This window comes from Pituophis catenifer, unplaced genomic scaffold (genome assembly GCF_029215685.1).
Source record: "Pituophis catenifer annectens isolate HBS135680 unplaced genomic scaffold, rPitCat1.0.hap2 SCAF_6, whole genome shotgun sequence".
Lineage (NCBI taxonomy): Eukaryota > Metazoa > Chordata > Lepidosauria > Squamata > Colubridae > Pituophis > Pituophis catenifer.
The window spans coordinates 69528861-69550570 of record NW_027256886.1 but is presented as its reverse complement, the minus strand read 5'-3'; the positions used below and the strand labels follow the sequence as shown (position 1 = coordinate 69550570).

General features: G+C 39.7%; 1 protein-coding gene across 4 annotated transcripts in view; it reads right to left on the bottom strand.

Annotated features, from left to right (window-relative positions):
- SGMS1 (sphingomyelin synthase 1) overlaps positions 1-20425 on the bottom strand; it is an 88987-nt gene extending 68562 nt beyond the window's left edge. Inside the window, exon 1 of one of the 4 annotated variants that reach the window (XM_070945871.1) lies at positions 20345-20425. The gene's annotated coding sequence lies outside the window, so the exon portion shown is untranslated. Of the gene's footprint in view, positions 1-6994; positions 7105-9551; positions 9594-20344 lie in introns of those variants that run through there. The other 3 variants (XM_070945874.1, XM_070945873.1, XM_070945872.1) reach the window with 3 other exon arrangements.
- Between the last annotated feature and the right edge of the window lie 1285 nt (positions 20426-21710).

Sequence of the window (21710 nt, the reverse complement as noted above, 5' to 3'; positions counted from 1 at the left end):
ACTCAGAGGGCTGAAAAAGTTATTTCTGACTGGTCCTCTCCCTTTTGACCAGTCCTCGAACTTACGACTGTCCTCACATTTTACGTTTTTGCCCTATCTTGTCACCATGGTGAAGAGAAGCAGTTGTGAAATGAGTGACATGGTTGTTAAAAATGCTGCACGGGCATAAATGTGAGGATGGTCATAAGTGTGAGGACCAGTCAAAAGTGCGAGGACCTGTCAGAAATGACTTTTTTCAGCCCTCTATACACATAGCCATGGCCACCCGGTCACATGACCAGCTAGCCACACCCACCCAGTCACATAACCTCCAAGCCATGCCCACAAAATAAGCCACGCCCACAGAACCGGTAGTAAAAAAATTTAGAACCCACCCCTGGTTGGGGGTCACCACAACATGAGGAACTGTATTAAAGGGTCGCGGCATTAGGAAGGTTGAGAACCACTGGCTTAGAAGAACTTGGTGGAACAGCTTCTTGGATTCAACTGTAAGTGTTTATATTGTATAGGACAAATCATGTCTAGGTTTAGTGCTGGGATATATAGCTTATTTGTTTGTATAAAGCCATGTACGTACAACTTACAAGACTGTGTATGTTGATATTAAAAATCTAATTATATGCCAGTTAGTATAACATATTTTATATTTTAGGGAAAGAGGCATCCTAAACAATGGCAAAAAGACTGCTAACAACAAACACAACAAAGTCTACTGTTTATGAGCACTTTGCATTATCAAGTGATGGAAAACATTACGTGTGCCAATGTATTAGAAAAGATGATGATGGTGAAAAACAATGTGATGCAAAAATTAGCAGTTTCAGTGGGCCTGATAAAAATGCACCTACAAGAGCATCAAATTTGAAAAGACACTTACAGCGTTTTCATCCCAAAGTGTTAGAAGCCGTGAATGAGAAAGATAGCAATGAAAACATTGCATCTACTTCTGTGACAAAAAACGTTCAGAAATCTACTGGAGAACAATCACAAATAAGAAAATTCTTTATATCTGACAAAGTTACCATAAGGATGACACCAGAAAAATTCAAACACCACATTATTGAAATGGTAGTAAAGAATAGTGTACCACTATCCTTCTTTTCACAGACAGCCTTTTTAGGCCTAAATGGAGAAATGGCAAAAAAACTTGGTGTTTCTCTGGAAAGAGAAAGTATAAGGAAACTTATAATTGAGGAGGCCAAATGTAAAAAGGAAGAACTACAGAAAGTTATGAAAGGACGTTTTGTCTTCCTTAAAATGGATGCATGCACACGTCACAGAGTCAATTATTTCGCTATTAATGTTAGATTTGTGGATGAAAATAACAAAACAATAACACGGACCCTCGGAGTAAAGGACACTCAGGCACATCACACCAGTGATTACCTTCAGAAGTTAGTGGAGGGTGTTCTAGAAGATTTTGAAATTAAAAAGGAACAGATTTTATGTGTTGTGACAGATAACGCTTCTAACATGTTGAGAACAATTGAGAAGATGAAGGCAGATGAAGAAGGTATCAAACAGATATTAGACTTAGAGGAAGACAGCTCTGCAAGTATTAGAGAAAGTTTAGAAACTGAAGAGAATGCTGACATTTTTTTAGACAACTTTGTTGAAGAAGCATTGAAGCTTGCTACTATTCATCATATGCGATGTGCTGTTCATACACTGCAACTTGCCATAAGAGATGGATTAAAAGATCGCCATGCAGCTACATTAATTGGCAAATTACGGCAAGTAACTGTTGCAGCCAGGGCCCCAAAAACAGATGCAATTTTGAAAAGACGTGCAGGAAAAGGAGCCATTTTGGATCAAACAACTCGCTGGGGAAGCACTTATTTAATGGTGAAGCGTTTGCTTGAACTTAAAGACTTCATAGAAGAAATGGACAATGAAAATCTTGCATTAACTGCAAGCCAGTGGACACAAACAAAAGAGCTGGAGAACCTTCTTTCTCACCCCTTCACTGTCACCAAGAGGTTGCAATGTGATGATCTAACCCCGGGTAAATTCCTCTTGGAATGGAAGAGCCTGTTATATCGCCTGAACAAAAATGGAGGGTTAATAGCTGAGGGCATTGCATCTTCAATGATGAAAAGAGAGAGTCTTTTGCTGGAAAATGAAATCTTGTTAGCGGCTATTTATGTCGACCCAATGAGCCGACTTTTTTTTTTTTTTTTTAAATACTTTATTGAATTTTCCAATTTTTAAAAAGACAATATACAATCACAGTCTTAATCCGAGGTGCAATGTTACACATTTCATTAGATCAAACAATAAATGAAATCCATCCATAGCTATACAATATACAGTTCTATACAGTTCTCTACATTTCTATACAATTAAGTCCATTTCGGGTGTCTAACAGATCGTAGCCTATTATCATATTTTTATTCTATTCTTTAACCAGTTATACCAAATTCCCCATACTTCGTAGTACTTAAAGTTCTCTTCGTTTTTTAGCTCGCTCGTCAATTTGGCCATCTCTGCGCACTCTAGAATTTTATTTATTAATGTTTCTTCAGAGGGGGTAGAGTTGGATTTCCAGAGTTTCGCAAAGGCTAATCTAGCCGCAGTAATAATTTGAATTGCCAGTTGGGTTTTATTGTTGTCGAGACCATCTTCAATCATACCTATGAGGAAGTATTCCGGGGCCAGGGCTATCTCTTGTCCCATTATTTCCGAGAGCCAGAGTCGGATCTTTAACCAAAACTTTTTGGTCTCAGGGCAAGTCCACCACAGATGATAAAAGGTGCCGACCGTCTTTCCACATTTCCAACATAAAGCAGAAGAATTTGGAAATATTTTGGCCAGCCTGTCCGGGGCTAGGTACCACCTATGCAACATTTTGTAGTGATTTTCCCTGAATGTTACGGATTTCGTTATTTTGAGATTTCTGTTCCAAGCTATCTCCCAATCATTGAAATTAAGGCCATATCCTAAATTTTTCTCCCAAATGCTTAGCTGATTTTTAGCTATCTTCTCGGCTCTATCCTCATCTAATATAAAGTTATAGATTTTCGATAGCATTTGATAGCATAATGAGCCGACTTTTATTGAACAGTAAACAGATTGCTACTGGGAAAAAGGCCCTCTATGATGTAGCAGTTCGCATGAAGGGATTACGACCTGAAATACCTCCACAGGAGGATGGAGTTCTTTTAAGCAATAGTGGTAACTCAGAATCATCTTCTTCAAACGAAGAATTAGACTTTGATTCCTTCTTAGACAAAATGGAAGTTGCTAAAGGAAAGCGACGTCGCATAAGCGTTACAGAACCAGTAAATGTCCAAATAAAAAAATTCCAACAGGAGTTTTATAAAGCACTAAAAGAAGTTGAAAAGTATGATCGCTCATCAAAACTTACTGTTGAAGAAGCCATCCTTGTTTATCCAGAGATCGTTAGTGATGTGGCCAGAATAGTTACTGCAATGCCACCCACCCAAGTCAGTGTCGAAAGATTATTTTCAGCCCTAAAAATAATAAAGTCTGACTTAAGAGCCTCTATGAAAGAGGATCTGGCAGAGGCAATTCTCTTCCTTAGAACTCTACATTGAATTGATTTGCATTTGCTAAGCCTATAACTACATTTCAAGATTAATATAAACCATTTCTAGGTTTTACAGATTTTGTTTTTGGTTCATATAGATAAGCTTTGTTTTTGTTCTAAAACAACCAAATAATGTGGTTTGTATTTTTGAACTGGTAAAGTTCCTGTTCCTGATGTTTATGCCTGCTGCTACTATCCAGCAACTTGATTAATTAAATTAATAAAAAAAAATTAATAAAACTTTGTTGTTTTCATTGTGTTTGTCTTTTGCTTAAACTGTTCAATACAGTAGACTGTTGGCTTCCCAGCCAGTAGTCCTGTGGTAATGACATGTATGTTGCCTTTCTTTCCTTCAAGGAATGTATAAAATACATTCGCATATTAATACAGAGGAGTCGGAGTCGGGGAGTCGAAGTCGGAGTCGGAGTCGGAAGTACAAAAAACTGAGGAGTCGGAGTCAGAGTCGGAGTCGGAACATTTATCTCCCGACTCCACAGCTCTGGGGCTATCAATACTATTTTTAGTCAGTGTTACCTCTTTCCATTTGTCTGAAATGGTATATGGCTTCCTTCTTGAGCAGGGGGCTGGACCATAACAGGTGTCCCCAATCCCCGAGCCACAACCTTTTGGAAATGGGCTGCGGTAGTCGTGGGTGTGTGGGCATGCAAATCTGTATTTGTGAAAGCAGAGCATATGCACAAAACCATCCCCTCTCCCGTCCCGTCGCCTCTGCCCATCCACTGAGCTGGAAAGGTTGGAGACCACTGGACTAGAAGATCTTCAAAATCCTTTCCAACTCTGTAATTCTGTTTCTTGTGCAGTCATTCACTTATTGCCATTTGGCACAAGGGACAAATGGATGGATCTGCCCTGCCATAAAGTAAAGGTTCCCCTCGCACATATGTGCTAGTCATTCCCTACGCTAGGGGACAGTGCTCATCTCCGTTTCAAAGCCGAAGAGCCAGTGCTGTCCGAAGACGTCTCCGTGGTCATGTGGCTGGCATGACTAAACGCCAAAGGCGCACAGAACGCTGTTACCTTCCCACCAAAGATGGTCCCTATTTTTCTACTTGCATTTTTTACATGCTTTTGAACTGCTAGGTTGACAGAAGCTGGGATAAGTAACGGGAGCTCATCCTATTACACGGCACTAGGGATTCGAACCGCTGAACTGCCGATCTTTCGATCAAAAAGCTCAGCGTCTTAGCCACTGAGCCACCGCATCCCTCTATATATTTTGGGATTAGCCAAGGTCATAACCAGAATTCCAACCAAAAAACCAAAAAAACCAATTCAGTCTAATTTTTCAGTGTGTTCAGTGATATCAGAAAGCAGACAGCTAATAACACCATGTTTCTATCAGCCAATTCTAGTGACTAAGTACCGGCTTGTTTTCAATATACTTCAGAAATTACACGGGGAATCCCAAAGCTGATCAGAAATGTTTCTATGGGGAATTGACTCAAGAGAAGAAAATTTGGCATATTATGTGGCAATTGTATGTACTTACTAACTACACCATCATTATTCATTTCTTGATTTTTAAAGTTTTACTTAACAAACTCAAAAATATATTAACATTTAACACAGCAGCAGTTATATTATACGATGCCCTTTATAAATTTTATTTACTCTTTGAGTCTTAAGGTTAAAAAAAAATCAGTAAACCTTAACACCTTTTCCCTAAAGGTAGGTTGTTATGTTGGTAATACTGTGCTTTATTCTTTATTTTTCGTTATATACTCAATACTATATAATTGTTCAAATCAATTTTCCCCATCACCCTTCTGGTGGTTTAACTTCCCTTATAATACTTTATTTCACACTGGAGAGTAGAATATTACAATCCATCACACCTTTTCAAGCTTGGTATTTCTTTCGCTGAGAAAACCAGCATATAAACCAATAATATGAGAAGATTTTTTCATAACAATGCTTTTTAAAAATCCAAAAAGGGAAGTATAGACCAATTAGTACAGTGGTGGGTTTCAAATTTTTTTATTACCAGTTCTGTGGGTGTGGCTTGGTGGGCGTGGCATGGTGGGCATGGCAGGAGAAGGATACTGTAAAATCTCCATTCCCACCCCACTCCAGGGGAAGGATACTGTAAAATCTCCATTCCCTCCCCAATCCAGGGGAAGGTTACTGCAAAATCCCCATTCTATTTGAACTATTTTTAATTTCTCAATCTGCATGTCCTGAACTAATAGCCTTCCAGATTTTGCTGAATTATAATATACTACAGTATTGGACATGGTGGGTGAGCCTTTTAGAGAACTGGTAGCAGAAATTTTGAGTAGTTCGGAAAACCGGTAGTAAAAATTCTGACTGGCTCCGCCGCCATCTATTCTCTGCCTCCCATGTCTCAGCTGATCAGAAGGAAATTTAATCCTATTTTATATATCTGTGGTGACTATTCAGCATCTCTAGGAATATAATCCTTCTAGCACACTAGGAAATTTAGTTTGTTAATATGAATTATAGTTTGTAATATATTTTCCCTAGCATATAATTCTATTAAAGAGGGTCCAATAATTATTAGTTTTTATTATTCAGCTTCATTTCAAAGCCAAATATTTCATTCTTACGATCCTGTATCTTCTTTTATTATAAATTCTTGGAATTATTTTATTTCTTTTATGGTTTGGCAGTATTTCAAATTTATTTTACTGCTTGATTTTGGATTACCTGGTTTATGTGCTAAAATATATTTTATTAATTTATCCAGATGATTTAATTATTTTAGTTTTGAACTAGGCTTTCCTAATAAATAAGTCATTCATTTGATTTGTTCTTGAACTTCAATATTTGGATTTAAGGAAGGTGCAGGATCATCATTTTCTTATGCTATTTTTCTCATTTTTGGAAAATTAATGTTAGAAATGGGCTTCATTTCTTTCATAATTATCTTTTTTCTAGATTGGAGTTACAACTTTCAGAGGCTAGTGGTCATTATCTCAAAATGGCAATAGACAGATAGTGTAACTCCTGTGGCAGGTACTCAAGAGTCATATATCCAAACAGGGAAGTTCTGCCTTGCCATCCCTTTAAATACTATTATCCCATGGTCTTTACTATTCCAGGTATTATAGTTCAACACAGATTAACTTCTTTAACTGTTAAATTAAGAGCTTGGTTATTTTTAAGCAAGCTAAAAAACAGATTGTACCCAAGGAGAAGTGATACAGAAAAATGTAACATGCTTCCTTAAATTTGAGTTGTGTCATTTTACTTTAGATTTTGTTTAGTTTTTTTAAAAATACTCACTTTATTATTTGTATAACTAACTCAAGGGAGCAAATATATTAAATACTACTTTCTCCTCCTATTTTCACCATTACAGTGGAAAAATGGAAAAATTGCAGACTACAGGAACCAGGTGACCCTGAAGACACAGATAAACCTCCAAGTGCTTCAACAACTCTCTAAAAGGATGCATATTACCAGCTGTCTGCAAGGAATATAAATCCTTCCATTCCATTCTTCCATTCCTTCCATTCCCCACTTCTGTCAGAGCTGAAGAAGCTTCTTGGATGAGAAGCGAAACGTCTTCAAAAGAAAAAACAACAAAGTCCAGTTGCCTCCTGAAAAAGCACCTGTGTTCCTAATAGTTGATATGGAATGAAAAATAGTTGCTGTGGAAGAACTCAACAAAATGAACAAAATGAACTGAGGAATTCCAGGCTTTAGATGGAAGACCATCTAAACATCCTCCATAGTAGCCTTTATCAGCTGGTCTAAGACTTTCCTATTTAGAAAGACATTTTTTCCACATGCACATTTTTCCTGAATACAGGGAGTCCTTGACCTACAACAGAGGAAGAAACTTGGGCAGGACCTGCCCTAATGAACCAGACGATTAAAAGTGATGGCAGGAAGTTTGTACCTTCAGACATGCAAGATTCTGTTTATCCTTTCTGATAAAGTAGAATTAGCTCATCTAGTCATGTTTCCTGTTCAATTTACCCAGAAGGCCTGACATTATAATTACAATCCATTGTCAAAAGATCTTTCTGTGTAGCAGCGCAATACTTACGTTAACATGACTATATGTTGCCATTAAAAGCGAGGAAAATTTTATTTATAGGCTACGATACCCCCAAAGTTCAAATGTATAGCATCTATGTAATTTGCAATCATCTAACCCAACTTTTCTATTGCACAAGATATTTCTTTGTAAGAATGTGTAAGAGCATTCAAGACCAGGAATAGCTGCCAACACTTTTCATTTCCTAGAACAGAAATGTGTCACTCAGACTCAGTTGCATGTTCAGCACACTGAAAACACATTAATTAACTGATAAAAAAATATTCCTAGTATAAAACAGTAGAAAAAATAAAGAACAACAAAAATTTTAATTCACGGGGTTCTGGTCTCTTGGTTACCAAGAGAAGAGAATGCATTCTATTGTTAGTATTTTACATAAGTGGAGAACTTGGCAAGATTTTTAAGTCTTGGAAGAAAAGCAGATCAAGGTTTTTATTAAGCTTTTTGCAGATATGCTAAGCTAAAATTCTTCTAAAAGTATTTTATTTTTATTTTATGTTATGATTCAGAAAGATGCCTTTTTACCTTATTAGTCAGTCAGTAATAGGAATATTGACTGGAATAATTAAATTAAAAATCAAGAACATAATAAACAGCTAAGAGGCTGCTGAGAAGGATGAAAATAACTTGCACATTTCTTTGAATTCACAAACTCTTAGCCAGAACAGTATAAATATTACTAAAAGAATTCAATAACTAAATACCAAAATAATGTATTTTTAATTTAATTTAATCAGGAAAAAACAATAAGCAAGTGTCATATCAGACTTTGAAAATAATGCTGAAGATAAAAATTCTTAGTTTTCAAATATAAAGCAAAAACTTCTTTCCCAACTAATTTTACTGAGATACAAACATAAAACTATTAGATTTTTTTCTTTCCATTTCCCCATTTATGAATTACTACAAGACTCCCAGATTTTACACTGCCACTGGTAAAAGACCTCATTGGTTCTCATATTAGCACTTATGCATAATACTTGAAGTAATAGCAATATTCCAAAATAGCAACTTAATCATTTTGTGCAAGATCATTTTATAAATATTTATTTGTATCCGCCTTTATTACTTTTGCAAGTAATTCAAGGCGGCGAACATATCCAACACAACTTTCTACACTTATTTTCTCCACAATAATTACCCTGTGAGGTGAGTTGGGCTGAGTGACTAGCCTAAGGTCATTCAGCTGGTTTTCATGGCTAAGGCAAGACTAGAATTCTCCAGATTTCTAGCCTGGTGCCTTATCCACTAGAGTCCAAACTGGCTCTCAAATATGTATCAGTTGCTCCACAGTTCAGACACTAAACAGTCAAGAAGCCTGCAAACGCTCCTGCGCATGACTTGAATTGTGAAGGCCTGGAATTTACACACACACAAACACAATCACAGAGAGAGTGAATGAGAGCAAAATAATTAATTCTTTTTTTTTTTTTTACAATGAAAACATTGGAAAAGTTGGAAAAAACCCTATGAAATATATTCCGGGGGCGGGGGGGGGGGGAGAGACCCTGTATGCACTGTATAATTATTACATTTGTCAATCTTAACAGTCCACGAATAAAAAGTTATTTGTGGTCCTGTGCTTCAGGTTGATTTGAACTTTTTTTACCATCAAGTCAGTATCAACTTTTAATGACTATGCAAGTACACCTTCTCAAGAAGGATCTGTCCTTAATGCAGAAACTGGAGACATTTTGCAAATGCCTGTAGATTTTCTATCAAAAATCAGCCCACGTGTCCATCAGACTTTCCCAAACCCTTGCCCAGCTTGAGCTATATCTTAGTTCTAACAACAAACTGCCACAATAAATGTATGTCTTCCCGATGTAGCTACAGACTTTGCAAGCTTCTCCAGCAGTTCATAAACTCAATTTTAGTCTTCTACTTGCTAGGAAAGATGTTTGCAACACACAATCAAAAGTGATGCATTGCTCTCTCCTTCCTGTGCCTTACCATCTGGAAAAGATAGATGAATGTCCTCCAGTGACACTCTGGTTCTTGGAGGCTGCAGTCTCTATGGCTGCCAGACACAGAACACTGCAGCTGAAAAAAAACAGAGCTGTAACTGTCAGGCAGACACAAAGAGAGCTTTTTCTAAGGCATCACTGAATTAACTTTGTAGAAAAATAATGATAACAATGATTATATTAATGAACAACGGGGACAGTGAAACAGGCCTAATGTTGATGAACCATTATGAAGCAAATGTATATTTGGACTAAGCAATTTACAGATCTTGGCAGAACTGATTGGGTCTCCATAGCTTTTTATTGTTTAATAAGATTATATTATTTTTATTATTTAAGAGCCATGGTGGTGCAGTGGTTAGAGTACGGTACTGCAGGCTACTTCTGCTGACTGCCAGCTGCCTGCAATTTGGCAGTTCAAATCTCACCAAGCTCAAGGTTGACTCAACCTTCCATCCTTCCGAGGTGGGTAAAATGAGGACCCAGATTGTTGGGGGCAATATGCTGACTCTGTAAACCGCTTAGAGAGGGCTGTAAAGCACTGTGAAGAGATATATAAGTCTGATTGCTTTTGCTAAGTGCTATTAAGCCACAGTCACTTCTGAGCAGGCTGACCTATGCCTTGACTCAGAAAGCTGAAAGTGCCACTGATAACGAAAGAAACTGCTCACATCAAAAGCGTAACCTTTGCACTTCTGTCCAAAGTGATCAATCTTAATTATTATCTATGTGTGCTATTCCTTTTTCATTGCTATTCCTCTGAGTGAGGGGGTCCTGCCGGCCGCTTTGAAAGAAGCGATGGTGAGGCCCCTCTTCAAGAAGCCCTCTCTGGATCCGGCTGTTTTGGCTATCGTCCAGTCTCCAACCTTCGCTTCGTTGCGAAGGTTGTTGAGAGTGTGGTGGCGTAGCAGCTTCCCCGGTACCTGGGGTACCGGGGCCGGGGTATTTACGAGACCGCCTTCTGCCACCAATAGCCTCCCACCGGCCAGTACGCTTGCACAGAGTGGGCCTCCTCAGGGTGCCGTCCACCAGACAGTGTCGGCTGGCGACCCCCAGGGGGAGAGCCTTCTCTGTGGCGGCGCCCGCCCTCTAGAACAACCTCCCCCCAGAGATACGTACAATATCAGACCTCCGGACTTTTCATTGGGCCCTGAAAACTTATTTATTTCAACTAGCCGGGCTGGCTTGATCCCACAGTTTTGGGTTAAATTTAATTGATTTTAATTGGGTTTGTTTTAAATTGCGGCCAAAAATATTTAATTATTTTAAACTGTTTTTAAATTTTGTATGTTCTGTTTTTATTCTGGCTGTTCACCGCCCTGAGTCCTGTTGGAGAAGGGCGGTATACAAATTGAAACAAATAAATAAATAAATAAATTTAATATTATGATAACGGCCTTTCTATCCAACCTGAACTGAGCACTGCTTACTTCTGATAGGCCTAAGACTCTCTTTTATAGGTAGTCCTTGACTTACAACCACAACTGAGCCCAAAATGTCTGTTGCTTGGCAAGACAGTTGTAAAGTGAATTTTGCCTCATTTTACAACCTTCCTTGCCACAGAAATGCATCATTGCAGTTCTCAAGTTAGTAACACAGTGGTTAGTGAATCTGACTTCCCCATTGACTTTGCTTGGCCATGTGATCATATGAACCCAGGGTTCATCATAAATATGGACCCTGTAAGCATCCAAATTTTGATCATGGGGATGCTGCAATGGCCTTTAAGTGTGAAAAATAATTGTAAGTCATTTTTTTCATCTGTTTGCAACTTCAAACAGTGACTAAATGAATGGTTGTAAGTCACAGGCTACCTGTATATGTTGCCTTGAAAGGCTTTTATCCTTTACAATCCATCTTAAAAAAAATAGAATGTTCATAAATAAATTTCAAGAATCTATCAAATAGTACAATATTACATACTAAGTTACAAGTTATGGGAATCTCAGATCTGCAGGCCAAACGTGGGCTGTTATTCAATCTGTTGAACCTTAAGCAAAATCCTCTACCTCTTTATGAAGAAGCAAGTGCTCTGACTTCCTAGTGCTTCCCTCCATCCCAAAGGGCCCAGTACCTCAAAATGCTTCTGTCTGGGAGCTGAGTTAGAAATTATTAAATTAACATTATTGAGGCAATAAATTTAGAATTAAAAAAGAACTGTAAGCATTTAACTTTTTATTATTAATTACTGTCATTGGTTTATTTTATTTCTAATTCAACTTTTTTAAAGCTTTGTTTTTTTTCTTGAGAAAAAAGTATGACAAATAGAATATTTTTTGGGAGGAGTTATTCTGAACCAAATTTAGTAGCAGGGACTTGTACTATAGTTAGAAATCCCTTTTATATTTTGATGTTAAGTTCTCTTGTAAGAGTAGACAGAATAATGTTGATAAGAAGGTAGCTGGCGTATATTTGTGTTGTATTTCAACTCATTTTTCAACATTTGGTCTAGCTTTCCCAAATACTTGAAATTACTTCTTCTTTGCCACTAATAGTGTTAGGAGTGGCAGAAGAAATTAGTTACATTACACAGTGTGGCAAAATTAACAGTCACACAACCAACAGAGATAAAACCTGTGATCTCTGTAGACACACTCCACACACACACACACACACACACACACACACACACATGTGGTTTTATCTCTGTTGGTTGTGTGACTGTTAATTTTGCCACGCTGTGTAATGTAACTAATTTCTTCTCCTAACACATGCATTTTTGTCTCAATGAAGGCAACTGTGGATCTACAGGCGTCTGTTGCTGTAAAGTTTTGTCAACAAGTTCGGTTGACAAAATTATTATTATTATTATTAGTCATATTACTATGCTGCCCACTCTCTGAGGACTCTGGGCCGCTTACACCAAAGACAGTATACTAAATAGCATATTGCCCCCTAACAATCTGGGTCCTCATTTTACCCACCTCGGAAGGATGGAAGGCTGAGTAAACCTTGAGCTGGTGAGATTTGATCCGCTGATCTGCTGAACTAGCAGTCAGTTGAAGTAGCTGCAGTACTGCACCCTAACCACTGCGCCACCTCAGATCAGAAATGAGGGGGTGATAAGCCTGGGAAAGCCAAGGGAAATCATCAAAACCATAAAAAAGCAAAAGTTAGAATATTTTGAACATGTGATGTGACACCCAGAAAAATATGGCATACTTCACTTAATCCTCCAAGGAAAAATTGAAGGCAAACGAGGTCCAGGTAGAAGAAAAACATCATGGCTTCAAAATCTAAGGGACTGGTTAGGACAAAACTCAACAGCACTTTTTTGTGCAGCTGTTGATAAAAATAGGATCGCCAACATCTGATGACGGCTACGGCACAAGAAGAAGAAGGCAACTGATATTTTCCTCCTTAACTCACATCACTTCAACCTGCTAAACAACAGATTAAAAGATTTAATACTAAAATAGCTTTGGGGAACAGAGCTCTCATTCCACATACTAATTTTTCTATTAATGTTGCCAGGATTTCTTCAATGAGCTCAAACTGAACGCATATATTATAAGTGTAATTATTCCACTTTGCTTTTAATATCTTGGAGGTAGCAGAGAAATAGTAAGCTATTAACATCTTGCAGAACAAGTTCTACGTGCCAACCAATCATGCAGAACCCGCTTGTCACAACATTTATGCAAAAATGTTGAGCAGAGAACAGGATCTACTTTATGACCCCCACTTAGGGCGGATAACGTAAGCGGATGGGAATCACAATGTCCCCCATGCCAGTGATAAATCATATATTTGCTTCAGATTCGTTGTTTCAAATACACCTGGAAGATATAATTACTGGATATTCAGCTTTGTCTTTAGGTAAAGACAAGAGAAGCCAACATTACTTCAAATCCTCCAAGGGCTTTAAAATACAGCTCCTCAGAGTTCTGACTATTTTTTGGAGAGAGGCGCCCATTAGAGAAAGGTTATTGTCTAACTTTAGAACCTGCTGTCTAGGTTTAACTCTTGGGCCACATTTCTGTTTTACACAATATTATCAAAAATATCACAAAACATATGCAAAGTAACACTTGATGCAAAGAAGAACCCCAATTTCAATGCTTGGGATTTGTAGTATATTTTTTATATGTTCTATTATATGAGTAGGTCTTTCCCCCCAATTTGGCAGAACGAAAGAAACTTCTATAGTATGATGAGTTTTTGTTTGAAAGCAAAGGAAAGACAGTGCCAGGAGCCTGCTGAGTGTGCCAAGTCAATAGTAGAAGGTCAACGTGAATTACAGAAGCATTTTGTGGATATCATAATACACAATTTTCAATCTGGAATGATACATGATAGATGCTGTCTTCCAGAGGCCAGAACTGTAAACACGGAAGCCTTCGTAGCGTTCATATTATAAACTCTGAATGAAATCTTTGAACAAAATTCAGGACAATGCTTATACCCAGCATCGGTAAAAATCTCTCTAATGGGCCTATTCATACAATAATTTTAAAGCTAGTTTGTAGGTAGATTTGCTAATACTGGAAGCAATGTCACAATATGAATAGGCCAGGGGTCAGCAACCTGCAGCTCTGAAACCGCAGGTGGCTCTTTCACCCCTCTGCTGCGGCTCCCTGTCACTCAAAATATGCGTCACAACTGCCAATGTGCGACACCCACCAGCACACAATTTATTGAGCTTTTCAACCATAGGCCAACCATGGATAAATCCAAGAAAAGAGAAGTTCCAGAAGAAAACAGACCATTTAATGCAACTACATATGCTAGTTTTGGGGCCACTCAAGAAACAGTCAGGCACAGGGAAGGGTTTTGTGGCTCCCGGTGTTTTCTTTTCTGTGGGAAAGGGGTCCAAATGGCTCTTTGAGTGTTTAAGGTTGCAGACCCCTGGAATAGGCCATTACATCCATGCTACTTACTGAAAATTAAGGTAGAAATGAGTGACCATACACAATAAGCCATAAGCAATTTAGTGCAAAGCTATTTCACGTAAAACCAAAAATCAATGTATTTACAAAACTCGATTTCTACGAAGACTGTCCTATATCAACTGTTAATTATCCTATATTGCTGACTTAGAATTTCCACTATCACTTTCTTTTTGACCAGACTGTATGGGCTGATGTAAGTAATATTTAGCAACAGTCTCCCTTCCTAAGAGAAAAGAAGCCAGAAATTGTATCTTTTCTTTCAGAAAAGACTTAATGCCAGCACTGATGGGAAACCATATGGATAAGTATTCACAAAATGGGGATACATGACAAACTCTGCGGGAGGGCATCATGATGTAAGAAATAGAGACCTACTGCTCAGCCAGAAATTACATCTGTAATCAAATTATAACTGTATTATTTAAACTTTTGTGAAGGATACAATAAGCCAGATGCAATGGACCTAATTTTTTTCAGCATATGGTTTACTGCAGAGGTCTTCAAACTTGGCAGCTTTAAGACTTGTGTACTTCAGCTCCCAGAATTCTCCAGCCAGCTATGCTGGAAGTTGAAATCCACAATTCTGGGAGTTGAAGTCCACAAGTCTTAAAGCTGCCAAGTTTGAAGACCTCTGGTTTACTGTATTGTGTAAATCCAGCTGCTATGATTTACTCAATGAACAAAACTTATGTGAATCAATTTAATTAGATGGAGCCTGAGTCCATTGGAAAAGAAGCAGCAATAGAGTTACAGGAAAAAAGAGAGGAATTAACAAAGCTAAAGAGACCAGTACTAATCTTGAAAGAAATATTCAAAAATGCAGAGCCTAACAGGAAATGACTGGAAGACAGAAGAACAATTTAACATTTAATTTCACCATATATTAACTAGCAATTTCCAGATTAATCCCATATATAAATAATTCAGTACTATAACAGGATCTTCATTCATGCTTAAATTTGACCAATCTTATATCTAAGCTACACCGCAAACCAACAATATGAAATCAAGAGTGTGTCCATTTTATTTAAATGCTAAAAGCAGGGTCAAAAAAGTAATATACTCCATGGAAATTTCATGAACATAAACTGTCAATTTCCTGGAGGAAGGCATGCTGCAGTGAAATAGCAGGTGGCCAAAACACACTTCATATAACAGATAATATATAGAATAAGAGAAATAGGATTTCAGACATTTCGTAATGCTACATGGAAAGTTGAAGACATAGCATTTGAATGAAACTGAGGATGCTTCAACCACACGGAATGTGCTTTGCAAAACTGGCGCTCAGAGGAGTCTGATGACATCATTTGGTTTGGCAATACTGTCTAGAATGGGGGTTCAGCCTGGGAGAGCATGCCATTTTGAGGAATGCTGTACCCTGTTATCCCCTGAACTTTGATTCCATACCAAATCCCAGATCATCCATGGATAGTGTTGAACTTTAATCACATTTCCTGTTATGCTAGCCTTTTCTTTGTTTTTCCAAGATTCGTATGCAGAAATTTTGGCTCAGTTCACCATGATATCTGAATCATCAACCCCAAAGGTAATATAGTAATAACTACTGATTGTTGTAGGGTAATGTAGATGAATCAGAGAACAGGCTACAATCCTTTATATACAGTACCTGGAAATTACAAGGAGTTGCATTTTAAGAAATATAAAGTACCCTATTTTTCGGACTATAAGACACACCGGTGTATAAGACACACCAAGATTTCGAAGAGGTGTGCAAGAAAAAAAGGTTTTGCCCTCCCCGGCCCCCAGGAGCACTCTGCAGGCCTCCCAAAGCCCCCGCGTGCCCTGTTTTTGTGAAAAACGGCTCTGTTTTTCGCAAAAATGGGACATGCAGGGCAAGGCCAAAAATGACTGTATTTGGTGTATAAGACGCACCAACATTTCCACCCTCTTTTAGGGGGATGGGGAAAGTGCGTCTTATACTCCAAAAAGAACAGTATTCTGATGAAGTTCTCTGCTTGGACAAAATTATATGTATTTTGATCACTACTTCCAATTATCATCTGCAACTAAATATCACAATCTTTAACTGATTTGCTTTTATAAAGCCACAGCTGGACAAGAGAAAGATCACAAGAAGACATTTTGAGCACACAAAACTTAGTGTTCTTTGAGTGTTTAAGAACTTATTAAAATAAATATTATGCTCCTTCCAAATATTGTTTCAAGACAGTATTTATTGTGGTTTTCAAGTAAATGGCAACAACTTTGGAGCAAAGTTTTGGTCAACTTGCAGAAACAACAACAGAAGACTTTTAAGTGACTCATACATCTCATTTGCAAATTGCCCATGCACTATATTATGTACCAACCAATCTTCAGTTATGTAGTTATTTATTTTGCACCTTTATTATTTTTTATAACTCAAGGCAGTGAACATCCTTCTATTTTCCCCACAACAACTCTGTGAGGTAGGAGAGAGAGAGAGAGAGAGAGAGAGAGAGAGAGAGAGAGAGAGAGAGAGAGAGAGAAACTATCCAAAGTCACCAAGCCAGCTTTCATTCAACCCTAAAACTCAGCCTCCTGGTTTCTAGCCCAATACCTTAACCACTACACCAAGCTAGCTCTAATTTTTTAATTTATTAAATTAACTCATTAATTTCTTCTGCAAGCAGTCACTCATAGTTGTTCATAAATCCTAATAAAGATGTAGTGGCTGGTTTTATAAACAGGAAAAGGAACATCCATTTCAATCTGAAACTGAATAATAAGGCCAGGTACAGCAGAAAAGATAGATAATATTTGCAAAAAGTTCAAGGTTTAGAAACATATGTCAAATTTTCAACATACTGTAATCATTCTAGTTGTTACCAAAGAGATTTAATTTTCAACATAATTGGCAAAGAAAAAATTGTATACATCTTTATAGTTTAGCTAAGAAAGCAAGCTAATTTCTACTGCTTACATTTTTGCATGATTCTATCAGCATTTTTCCGTATTCTACAAGGTCGTTTTATATAAAAACAAAAATTTAGACGTCTATGCTTTAGGTAGCCATAAGTCAACTTCAACTTTGGTAGGCATGCCCATTTTTAAATATCTGTTTGTCACAAATACATCTTTATTTTTCATTATATGCATGTACCTAAAACTACAATGATTAAGGAAGTCTTAAATGACTATGACAGCAATTCTAATGATACACTGTGAACAGGATACAAACTTACCAGCATATGAGAATATCTTGCATTAAACAGACATGTAATTTGAGGAGCCAATTTAGCGTAAATCCTTGCTTGTCCTTATTGCCTATTATTATCTAATAGTCAGTTAAACTAGTCTTTGAACTGGGCCTTTGTTCAACTAGCTGCCAGCTCAACAGGTGCTACCAGAGAGGGGCCAACTCTGTTCTCATGGTCAGAGAAAGCCGTCAGCCAGTCTGTGATGCTTAGAAACGAATCTATCTTACTCTACCTAGATTCAAACATCACAATTTGGCATGCTTGATTTGGCTTAGCATGATGCCTAAACCCAGCCACCGTTCCTAATTTATCACCTAATGGCTACAGCATAGCACACAATTCAGCAACCAAATCAGATAAATAATCGATCTATTTCAGCACCAGTGACTATTAGCAGCTCTCTGGACAACATTAATCCCAGCCCTATCTTTAAAAGCAACCTCAATTTTACTAGCTTGAATGATTTCAGTCACACACGATGCACTGAAGGGATTTTATTATCAACAGTTATTTACTAGTGTCAGGATAAGGAACTTGTCCTTCAGATGTTATACTGTATAAATATATAATATTTAACATTTGTTGGCAACAGGAAAAGATGCCAATAAATATTAAATGCAGGACTTTTCTGTAAGGAAGTTATTCAGCTCCTAACTAGGTTTGTATCATCCAGTGATGTACTTTAATACTAGGTGCAAATTCCAATATATGCATAACGTAATGCTACTAATATTAATTTAAGACTATATTGCTAATTGCGTAACTCTCAGCTAACAGCCAAACAGGAAAACTGACAGTGGAAATGCTACATCAGAGATCACAGCAAAGAGTTCCTGTCCTGCCCTGAAATAAACATTTCTTTAATATTACTTGGTAACTTTGTTGCTTCAAACTGGTTGCATCTCACCTCCTACTTGACAACAAAGCTAAAGGTACTATCTTTCACTGCACGAAGACAAGCAAATGGTTTACATGGTTATTCCATGTAAGGAATAAGACGAAAAAAACCTGTTCTTCATTGGCCTGCACATTTATTGTGTCAATTTTTGAAAAAATATTGAAGTTTGTGCATCTATTTGAAATGCATCTTCAAACAAACTAGGATTTCATTTGATGAAAAATTGGTGATCAAAGCAGAACAGCTGTTAATATTGGGCAGAGAAAAATATCTGGCAATCCTCAAACAAGATGGCATAAGAACCAGGGCCCTAAATATTCTTCTAGTCTTTTTGCCAACCGTACAACGTTCTTTGTAATTTTCTTGGTATTTCAATTAGTTCAAATCCGGCTCCACTGATGATGCAAGAGAGAGCCATAAGCACATTACTGTCTCAGGCAAAAGCTGCTTGCCTACAATTTGGCCTACCATAATCTCCTCCAGTACAAGGCAGATGGCTGAATTAATATTGTGTTTCATCAGAAGCCCTATGACTGAGCAACATTGCATATGAAGTTTCGCTATTAATAGGCTCTCAATGCACATATTATGCAGTGTACATATAACTGCAGCCATACAGTTAAACCACTGGCTGAAACACCTTCCACCGCTCTAATGTAAGTACGATGACAGTACATTATCTTCCCATCACACTTCTGTGGCTTTTCTTTGGGTGGAAATCTTACCACGTGACATAAACACACTTAAAAACCAAAGGAGACTTTCCTCCGTGGAAATCTGAACAGCCCTATAGCAGAACTCCCATCGCTGGCATCCTACCATTTTAACCTGCCTCTTTCTTGGCCGTACCTACCCTAGACGTCTACACGTCGCAATTTCACACACGACCTCCTCCACCTGGCCTCAGCATCTCACACACACACACACACACACACACACAGAGCTTTCTATCAGCAGCAAGCCGTGGGACCAAGCGCAATTCTGCCCAAAGGAAAGCCCCCCCCCCTTCCGCGCCATCCACCCGCGGCTCCCTTAATCCTCAGGGGAGGGCATCTTGCAAAAGCCCAGCCAGCCAAAGTCCCCAACCCTCTTTTCAAAGGTCTCCATTCCGGGGCAGGCGACCCCCCCTAACCCAACCTTTTCCCGCGACCGCCCGGCTTGCTCTTCTCCCGTCTTCCCCGCCCTGATCCTCCCCTGCTCCAGACGAGCAGGGCTCGCCAGCTCTCTCGCTCAATCTTCTCCAGCCGTTCCCGCTCCCTTCCTCCGACACTTCGCCACGACCACCTGCTTTTCCAACCTTACGACCGACGATCGCGGCGGCGCCACGGACGGACGGACGGAGGGAGGTGGCTGGCTTGAAGTTTCTTCCCAGCACTGTTCTTCCCGCCTCGGGGCAATTTTATCTCTCCCCCCCGCCGCCGCCGCCGCCGCCGCCGCGTTCCCAGGGAGAGAAAGAGGCCTTCGGGCTGCCTCTTTCCCCAGCAACTCCCGGCAAGCTCGCCCCAATGCCCGCCACTTGCGGGGGTTTGTGGTTTGTTTCCTCCGCTCCCCTCTTCCCACCCTTTCCAAGCTGGCCCTTCGCCCGCGCGCTGCTTCTCCCCGACCGCCTGACCCAGCTACCCTCGGGAAGGCGAGGGCGAGAAGCGAAAGGGGGCCGCTTACTAGCTCGGCGGCTGCAAAAAAAAAAGGACGGGACTCCCCGGGCTGGCAAGACGGGAACCCACGTCAGGCTCTTCTGACCGGTCTCGGGGAGCTGCTTTATTTATTATTATTATTATTATTTTACCTGCACCGGGAGAAGCGCGCGCTGAGAACGCAGCAGAAGCAGCGTCGGAGGCAGCGGCAGCCGCGGAGTCCCGGACGTAGCAGGGAGGGTCTGTTGAGCAAGCAGCAGGAGAACGACGACTCCGCCACGTGATGGGCCCTGTCCGCTTGCGCAGCCGTCTTACGTCTCGGTGGCTCCGCCTGGCGAAGGAAGGGAGGGAGGCGGGAGGGAGGCGGCGGCGGCGGCGGCGGCGCAAAAGGCGAGCTGGTCGGCGAGCCTCTTCGTGTGAGGGGAGCGCGCCGGGTCTGAGCGTCGGGGAAGAGTTGCAACGTTTCCCCGGGTTGAATTGAACTCCCCTGAAGGGGACACACAACACAACACAACACAACACACACACACACACCCCGACAGTGAGACCAACCAACCATTGGAACGGCTTGCCTTTCAGAAGTCGTGACTTGGCTTCATGACTGGGAGTTTTCAAGAAGAGACTGGACTGCCATCTGTCAAAAATGGCAGCATAGGGTCTCCTGCTTGAGGGGGGAGGAGAGGTTTAACAGATTAAGGGGGGGTGCGACACGGTATTCCAGGGGGTGTGAAAACTTGGGTTGAGAAGTTTCTAAATTTATAGTGTATATGCATAATTGTTGTTGTTAGTTGTTAAATTGTGTCCGACCCATCGTGACCCCATGGACAACGTTCCTCCAGGTCTTCCTGTTCTCTTACCATCCTCTGGAGTCCATTTAAGCTCACGCCCAGTGGTGGGATTCAGCCACTTCGCACCACTTCGGGAGAACCGGTTGTTAACTTTCTGAACAGTTTGGCAAACTGGTTGTTGAAAGAAATCATTAAGGCAGAGAACCGGTTGTTAAATTACTTGAATCCCACCACTGCTCACGCCTACTGCTTCAGTGACTCCATCCAGCCACCTCATTCTCTGTCGTCCCCTTCTTCTTTTGCCGTGCATCCTTCCCAGCATTAGTCTCTTCTCCAGGGAGTCCTTCCTTCTCATTAGGCGGCCAAAGTATTTGAGTTTCATCTTCAGGATCTGGCCTTCTAAAGAGCAGTCAGGGTTGATCTCCTCTAGGACTGACCGGTTTGATTGCCTTGCAGTCCAAGGAGTCTTCTCCAGCACCATAGGTTCAAAGGCCTCAATTTTTTGGCGCTCAGCCTTTCTTATGGTCCAACTTTCACAGCCATACATTGCAACTGGGAAAACCATAGCCCTGACTGCATGCTGCACTCAAAAAGTGTACATGCATATAATTGTTTACTTTTGTAAGGGGTGCGAGAATATATCAGAAGCGTTCTAGGGGTGCAGAGTATAGAAAAAGGTTGGGAACCCCTGAATTAACAGATGAGTTGGAAGGGACCTTATAGGTCATCT